At 64.8% G+C, this 8244-nt stretch overlaps 1 protein-coding gene across 2 annotated transcripts in view; it reads left to right on the top strand.

Moving 5' to 3' along the window:
* The first annotated feature begins 6456 nt into the window (after nucleotides 1-6456).
* NR2C1 (nuclear receptor subfamily 2 group C member 1) overlaps nucleotides 6457-8244 on the top strand; it is a 75159-nt gene continuing 73371 nt past the window's right edge. Inside the window, exon 1 of one of the 2 annotated variants that reach the window (XM_077265143.1) lies at nucleotides 6457-6819. The gene's annotated coding sequence lies outside the window, so the exon portion shown is untranslated. The remainder of the gene's footprint in view (nucleotides 6820-8244) is intronic. The other variant, XM_077265144.1, reaches the window with a different exon arrangement.

Below are 8244 nucleotides of genomic sequence, written 5' to 3'. Positions count from 1 at the left end.
CCGCATGCTCCAGTGATGGGGGAATAGCTCCCCGGGATCGCCCGCATGCTCCAGTGATAGGGGAATAGCTCCCCGGGATCGCCCGCATGCTCCAGTGATGCAGGAATAGCTCCCCGGGATCGCCCGCATGCTCCAGTGATGGGGGAATAGCTCCCCGGGATCACATGCACCCTTCAGTGATGGGGGAATAGCTCCCCGGGGTCACCCGCATGCTCCAGTGATGGGGGAATAGCTCCCCGGGGTCGCCCGCATGCTCCAGTGATGGGGGAATAGCTCCCCGGGATCGCCCGCATGCTCCAGTGATGGGGGAATAGCTCCCCGGGATCGCCCGCATGCTCCAGTGATGGGGGAATAGCTCCCCGGGATCGCCCGCATGCTCCAGTGATGGGGGGAATAGCTCCCCGGGATCGCCCGCATGCTCCAGTGATGGGGGAATAGCTCCCCGGGATCGCCTGCATGCTCCAGTGATGGGGGAATAGCTCCCCGGGATCGCCCGCATGGTCCAGTGATGGGGGAATAGCTCCCCGGGATCGCCCGCATGCTCCAGTGATGGGGGAATAGCTCCCCGGGATCGCCCGCATGCTCCAGTGATGGGGGAATAGCTCCCCGGGATCGCCCGCACGCTCCAGTGATGGGGGAATAGCTCCCCGAGATCGCCCGCACGCTCCAGTGATGGGGGAATAGCTCCCCGGGGTCGCCCGCACGCTCCAGTGATGGAGGAATAGCTCCCCGGGATCGCCCGCATGCTCCAGTGATGGGGGAATAGCTCCCCGGGATCGCCCGCATGTTCCAGTGATGGGGGAATAGCACCCCGGGGTCGCCCGCATGCTCCAGTGATGGGGAATAGCTCCCCGGGATCGCCCGCATGCTCCAGTGATGGGGGAATAGCTCCCCGGGATCGCCCGCATGCTCCAGTGATGGGGGAATAGCTCCAGGGGGTCGCCCGCATGCTCCAGTGATGGGGGAATAGCTCCCCGGGGTCGCCCGCATGCTCCAGTGATGGGGGAATAGCTCCCCGGGATCGCCCGCATGCTCCAGTGATGGGGGAATAGCTCCCCGGGATCGCCCGCATGCTCCAGTGATGGGGGAATAGCTCCCCGGGATCACATGCACCCTTCAGTGATGGAGGAATAGCTCCCCGGGATCGCCCGCACGCTCCAGTGATGGGGGAATAGCTCCCCGGGATCGCCCGCACGCTCCAGTGATGGGGGAATAGCTCCCCAGGGTCGCCCGCATGCTCCAGTGATGGAGGAATAGCTCCCCGGGATCGCCCGCATGCTCCAGTGTTTGGGGAATAACTCCCCGGGATCGCCGGCATGCTCCAGTGATGGGGGAATAGCTCCCCGGGATCGCCCGCATGCTCCAGTGATGGGGGAATAGCTCCCCGGGATCGCCCGCATGCTCCAGTGATGGGGGAATAGCTCCCCGGGGTCGCCCGCATGCTCCAGTGATGGGGGAATAGCTCCCCGGGATCGCCCGCATGCTCCAGTGATGGAGGAATAGCTCCCCGAGATCGCCCGCATGCTCCATTGATGGGGGAATAGCTCCCCGGGATCACATGCACCCTTCAGTGATGGGGGAATAGCTCCCCGGGATCGCCCGCACGCTCCAGTGATGGGGGAATAGCTCCCCGGGATCGCCCGCACGCTCCAGTGATGGGGGAATAGCTCCCCGGGGTCGCCCGCATGCTCCAGTGATAGAAGCATAGCTCCCCGGGATCGCCCGCATGCTCCAGTGATGGGGGAATAGCTCCCCGGGATCGCCCGCATGCTCCAGTGATGGGGGGAATAGCTCCCCAGGATCGCCCGCATGCTCCAGTGATAGGGGAATAGCTCCCCGGGATCGCCCGCATGCTCCAGTGATGGAGGAATAGCTCCCCGGGATCGCCCGCATGCTCCAGTGATGGGGGAATAGCTCCCCGGGATCACATGCACCCTTCAGTGATGGGGGAATAGCTCCCCGGGGTCGCCCGCATGCTCCAGTGATGGAGGAATAGCTCCCCGGGGTCACCCGCATGCTCCAGTGATGGGGAATAGCTCCCCGGGATCGCCCGCATGCTCCAGTGATGGGGGAATAGCTCCCCGGGGTCGCCCGCATGCTCCAGTGATGGGGAAATAGCTCCCCGGGGTCGCCCGCATGCTCCAGTGATGGGGGAATAGCTCCCCGGGGTCGCCCGCATGCTCCAGTGATGGGGGAATAGCTCCCCGGGATCGCCCGCATGCTCCAGTGATGGGGGAATAGCTCCCCGGGATCGCCCGCATGCTCCAGTGATGGGGGAATAGCTCCCCGGGATCGCCCGCATGCTCCAGTGATGGGGGAATAGCTCCCCGGGGTCGCCCGCATGCTCCAGTGATGGAGGAATAGCTCCCCGGGATCGCCCGCATGCTCCAGTGATGGGGGAATAGCTCCCCGGGATCGCCCGCATGCTCCAGTGATGGGGGAATAGCTCCCCGGGATCGCCCGCATGCTCCAGTGATGGGGGAATAGCTCCCCGGGATCGCATGCACCCTTCAGTGATGGGAGGAATAGCTCCCCGGGATCGCCCGCATGCTCCAGTGAGGAAGGAATAGCTCCCCGGGATCGCCCGCATGCTCCAGTGATGGGGGAATAGCTCCCCGGGATCGCCCGCATGCTCCAGTGATGGGGAATAGCTCCCCGGGGTCGCCCGCATGCTCCAGTGATGGGGGAATAGCTCCCCGGGATCGCCCGCATGCTCCAGTGATAAGGGAATAGCTCCCCGGGATCGCCCGCATGCTCCAGTGATGGGGGAATAGCTCCCCGGGATCGCCCGCATGCTCCAGTGATGGGGGAATAGCTCCCCGGGATCGCCCGCATGCTCCAGTGATGGGGGAATAGCTCCCCGGGATCGCCCGCATGCTCCAGTGATGGGGGAATAGCTCCCCGGGATCGCCCGCATGCTCCAGTGATGGGGGAATAGCTCCCCGGGATCGCCCGCATGCTCCAGTGATGGGGGAATAGCTCCCCGGGATCGCCCGCATGCTCCAGTGATGGGGGAATAGCTCCCCGGGATCGCCCGCATGCTCCAGTGATGGAGGAATAGCTCCCCGGGGTCGCCCGCATGCTCCAGTGATGGAGGAATAGCTCCCCGGGATCGCCCGCATGCTCCAGTGATGGGGGAATAGCTCCCCGGGATCGCCCGCATGCTCCAGTGATGGGGGAATAGCTCCCCGGGATCGCCCGCATGCTCCAGTGATGGGGGAATAGCTCCCCGGGATCGCCCGCATGCTCCAGTGATGGGGGAATAGCTCCCCGGGATCGCATGCACCCTTCAGTGATGGGAGGAATAGCTCCCCGGGATCGCCCGCATGCTCCAGTGAGGAAGGAATAGCTCCCCGGGATCGCCCGCATGCTCCAGTGATGGGGGAATAGCTCCCCGGGATCGCCCGCATGCTCCAGTGATGGGGGAATAGCTCCCCGGGATCGCCCGCATGCTCCAGTGATGGGGGAATAGCTCCCCGGGATCGCCCGCATGCTCCAGTGATGGGGGAATAGCTCCCCGGGATCGCCCGCATGCTTTAGTGATGGGGGAATAGCTCCCCGGCATCGCCCGCATGCTCCAGTGATGGGGGAATAGCTCCCCGGGGTCGCCCGCATGCTCCAGTGATGGGGGAATAGCTCCCCGGGGTCGCCCGCATGCTCCAGTGATGGGGGAATAGCTCCCCGGGATCGCCCGCATGCTCCAGTGATGGGGGAATAGCTCCCCGGGATCGCCCGCATGCTCCAGTGATGGGGGAATAGCTCCCCGGGATCGCCCGCATGCTCCAGTGATGGGGGAATAGCTCCCCGGGATCGCCCGCATGCTCCAGTGATGGGGGAATAGCTCCCCGGGATCGCCCGCATGCTCCAGTGATGGGGGAATAGCTCCCCGGGATCGCCCGCATGCTCCAGTGATGGGGGAATAGCTCCCCGGGATCGCCCGCATGCTCCAGTGATGGGGGAATAGCTCCCCGGGATCGCCCGCATGCTCCAGTGATGGAGGAATAGCTCCCCGGGGTCGCCCGCATGCTCCAGTGATGGAGGAATAGCTCCCCGGGATCGCCCGCATGCTCCAGTGATGGGGGAATAGCTCCCCGGGATCGCCCGCATGCTCCAGTGATGGGGGAATAGCTCCCCGGGATCGCCCGCATGCTCCAGTGATGGGGGAATAGCTCCCCGGGATCGCATGCACCCTTCAGTGATGGGAGGAATAGCTCCCCGGGATCGCCCGCATGCTCCAGTGAGGAAGGAATAGCTCCCCGGGATCGCCCGCATGCTCCAGTGATGGGGGAATAGCTCCCCGGGATCGCCCGCATGCTCCAGTGATGGGGGAATAGCTCCCCGGGATCGCCCGCATGCTCCAGTGATGGGGGAATAGCTCCCCGGGATCGCCCGCATGCTCCAGTGATGGGGGAATAGCTCCCCGGGATCGCCCGCATGCTTTAGTGATGGGGGAATAGCTCCCCGGCATCGCCCGCATGCTCCAGTGATGGGGGAATAGCTCCCCGGGGTCGCCCGCATGCTCCAGTGATGGGGGAATAGCTCCCCGGGGTCGCCCGCATGCTCCAGTGATGGGGGAATAGCTCCCCGGGATCGCCCGCATGCTCCAGTGATGGGGGAATAGCCCCCCGGGGTCGCCCGCATGCTCCAGTGATGGGGGAATAGCTCCCCGGGATCGCCCGCATGCTCCAGTGATGGGGGAATAGCTCCCCGGGATCGCCCGCATGCTCCAGTGATGGGGGAATAGCTCCCCGGGGTCGCCCGCATGCTCCAGTGATGGGGGAATAGCTCCCCGGGGTCGCCCGCATGCTCCAGTGATGGGGGAATAGCTCCCCGGGATCGCCCGCATGCTCCAGTGATGGGGGAATAGCCCCCCGGGGTCGCCCGCATGCTCCAGTGATGGGGGAATAGCTCCCCGGGATCGCCCGCATGCTCCAGTGATGGGGGAATAGCTCCCCGGGATCGCCCGCATGCTCCAGTGATGGGGGAATAGCTCCCCGGGATCGCATGCACCCTTCAGTGATGGGAGGAATAGCTCCCCGGGATCGCCCGCATGCTCCAGTGAGGAAGGAATAGCTCCCCGGGATCGACCGCATGCTCCAGTGATGGGGGAATAGCTCCCCGGGATCGCCCGCATGCTCCAGTGATGGGGAATAGCTCCCCGGGGTCGCCCGCATGCTCCAGTGATGGGGGAATAGCTCCCCGGGATCGCCCGCATGCTCCAGTGATAAGGGAATAGCTCCCCGGGATCGCCCGCATGCTCCAGTGATGGGGGAATAGCTCCCCGGGATCGCCCGCATGCTCCAGTGATGGGGGAATAGCTCCCCGGGATCGCCCGCATGCTCCAGTGATGGGGGAATAGCTCCCCGGGATCGCCCGCATGCTCCAGTGATGGGGGAATAGCTCCCCGGGATCGCCCGCATGCTCCAGTGATGGGGGAATAGCTCCCCGGGATCGCCCGCATGCTCCAGTGATGGGGGAATAGCTCCCCGGGATCGCCCGCATGCTCCAGTGATGGAGGAATAGCTCCCCGGGGTCGCCCGCATGCTCCAGTGATGGAGGAATAGCTCCCCGGGATCGCCCGCATGCTCCAGTGATGGGGGAATAGCTCCCCGGGATCGCCCGCATGCTCCAGTGATGGGGGAATAGCTCCCCGGGATCGCCCGCATGCTCCAGTGATGGGGGAATAGCTCCCCGGGATCGCCCGCATGCTCCAGTGATGGGGGAATAGCTCCCCGGGGTCGCCCGCATGCTCCAGTGATGGGGGAATAGCTCCCCGGGGTCGCCCGCATGCTCCAGTGATGGGGGAATAGCTCCCCGGGATCGCCCGCATGCTCCAGTGATGGGGGAATAGCCCCCCGGGGTCGCCCGCATGCTCCAGTGATGGGGGAATAGCTCCCCGGGATCGCCCGCATGCTCCAGTGATGGGGGAATAGCTCCCCGGGATCGCCCGCATGCTCCAGTGATGGGGGAATAGCTCCCCGGGGTCGCCCGCATGCTCCAGTGATGGGGGAATAGCTCCCCGGGATCGCCCGCATGCTCCAGTGATGGGGGAATAGCTCCCCGGGATCGCCCGCATGCTTTAGTGATGGGGGAATAGCTCCCCGGGGTCGCCCGCATGCTCCAGTGATGGGGGAATAGCTCCCCGGGGTCGCCCGCATGCTCCAGTGATGGGGGAATAGCTCCCCGGGATCGCCCGCATGCTTTAGTGATGGGGGAATAGCTCCCCGGGGTCGCCCGCATGCTCCAGTGATGGGGGAATAGCTCCCCGGGGTCGCCCGCATGCTGCCTGCCGTCTCCTTGCACATGTGAAGCAGGCTCACACCCATACAGCGCTACTCTGGCAGGACTGTCACACATATGAATGACTAGGGGACCCGCATAGACACCGCACACAATACACGCATTTTTGTGCCGATTTTTCCTACCAAGACAACGGCATGTCTGCAGCAGACACCTAACACACCCGGCGGGTAATGAGAACACGTGACTAGAGCAGCTCCCCAGCCACAAAGCAGGACCACACAGTGCACCAGTCCCCGCCACACACGGCTGCGGCACTACACACACTGCTGCGGCATCTCACGCCGGAGTACAATCCCCGCGCGTTCTCTCCTCAGCTCAGCTGGTCATGCGTAATGCCGTACAGCGCGCCAATGACGTCATCACGCTGGCCGTTACGATTCGGTCACGGGGAGGAGCTGTGCACTCGGTGGAGCTGAGAGAGGGTCACGAACTCTGACCCGCAGGGAACCGGGTGTAGCGCATAGCGGACTTTACGGCAATTGACAACAGTGGTCTATTCAATTTTCGCCGATCCAGGTAAGACATAAGGCACAAAGGAAGTGCCCTGAGCCGTGCAGGAGGAGCCGACCGGAGCCCAGGAGTGTGCCGCTTGTTCCGCTCCCGGACATGGCCACGTCCGGAGTGTCGTACCAGCGTGACGCTTCACCTCAACACCGTGACCTCTGACCTCCACCCGACAGGAAAAGATTCCCGGAGACACTGCTTCCTCCCCCCTGCGGCAAACACTGTGTACTGCCCTCCGTGTGTGCGCGCACAGTGCTGTGGAGGCGGGAGAGCGGCATTGTGAGACCTGTCACTGTGGCGACGTGCATGTCACACGGTACAGGGGTCTGCACCGTCATGTCACACCGTACGGGGGTCTGCACCGACATGTCACACGGTACGGGGGTCTGCACCGACATGTCACACGGTACGGGGGTCTGCACCGTCATGTCACACTGTTCGGGGGTCTGCACCGTCATGTCACACCGTGCGGGGGTCTGCACCGTCATATCACACCATACGGGGGTCTGCACCTACATGTCACACCGTGCAGGGGTCTGCACCGTCATGTCACACCGTACGGGGGTCTGCACCGACATGTCACACCGTACGGGGGTCTGCACCGACATGTCACACCGTACGGGGGTCTGCACCGTCATGTCACACCGTACGGGGGTCTGCACCGTCATGTCACACCGTACGGGGGTCTGCACCGTCATGTCACACCGTACGGGGGTCTGCACCGTCATGTCACACCGTACGGGGGTCTGCACCGTCATGTCACACCGTGCGGGGGTCTGCACCGTCATGTCACACCGTGCGGGGGTCTGCACCGTCATGTCACACCGTGCGGGGGTCTGCACCGTCATGTCACACCGTGCGGGGGTCTGCACCGTCATGTCACACCGTGCGGGGGTCTGCACCGTCATGTCACACCGTGCGGGGGTCTGCACCGTCATGTCACACCGTGCGGGGGTCTGCACCGTCATGTCACACCGTGCGGGGGTCTGCACCGTCATGTCACACCGTGCGGGGGTCTGCACCGTCATGTCACACCGTGCGGGGGTCTGCACCGTCATGTCACACCGTGCGGGGGTCTGCACCGTCATGTCACACCGTGCGGGGGTCTGCACCGTCATGTCACACCGTGCGGGGGTCTGCACCGTCATGTCACACCGTGCGGGGGTCTGCACCGTCATGTCACACCGTGCGGGGGTCTGCACCGTCATGTCACACCGTGCGGGGGTCTGCACCGTCATGTCACACCGTGCGGGGGTCTGCACCGTCATGTCACACCGTGCGGGGGTCTGCACCGTCATGTCACACCGTGCGGGGGTCTGCACCGTCATGTCACACCGTGCGGGGGTCTGCACCGTCATGTCACACCGTGCGGGGGTCTGCACCGTCATGTCACACCGTGCGGGGGTCTGCACCGTCATGTCACACCGTGCGGGGGTC

The sequence above is a fragment of the Ranitomeya variabilis genome, chromosome 5, assembly GCF_051348905.1.
Source record: "Ranitomeya variabilis isolate aRanVar5 chromosome 5, aRanVar5.hap1, whole genome shotgun sequence".
Classification (NCBI taxonomy): domain Eukaryota; kingdom Metazoa; phylum Chordata; class Amphibia; order Anura; family Dendrobatidae; genus Ranitomeya; species Ranitomeya variabilis.
This window is presented reverse-complemented; position numbering and strand designations above follow the sequence as displayed.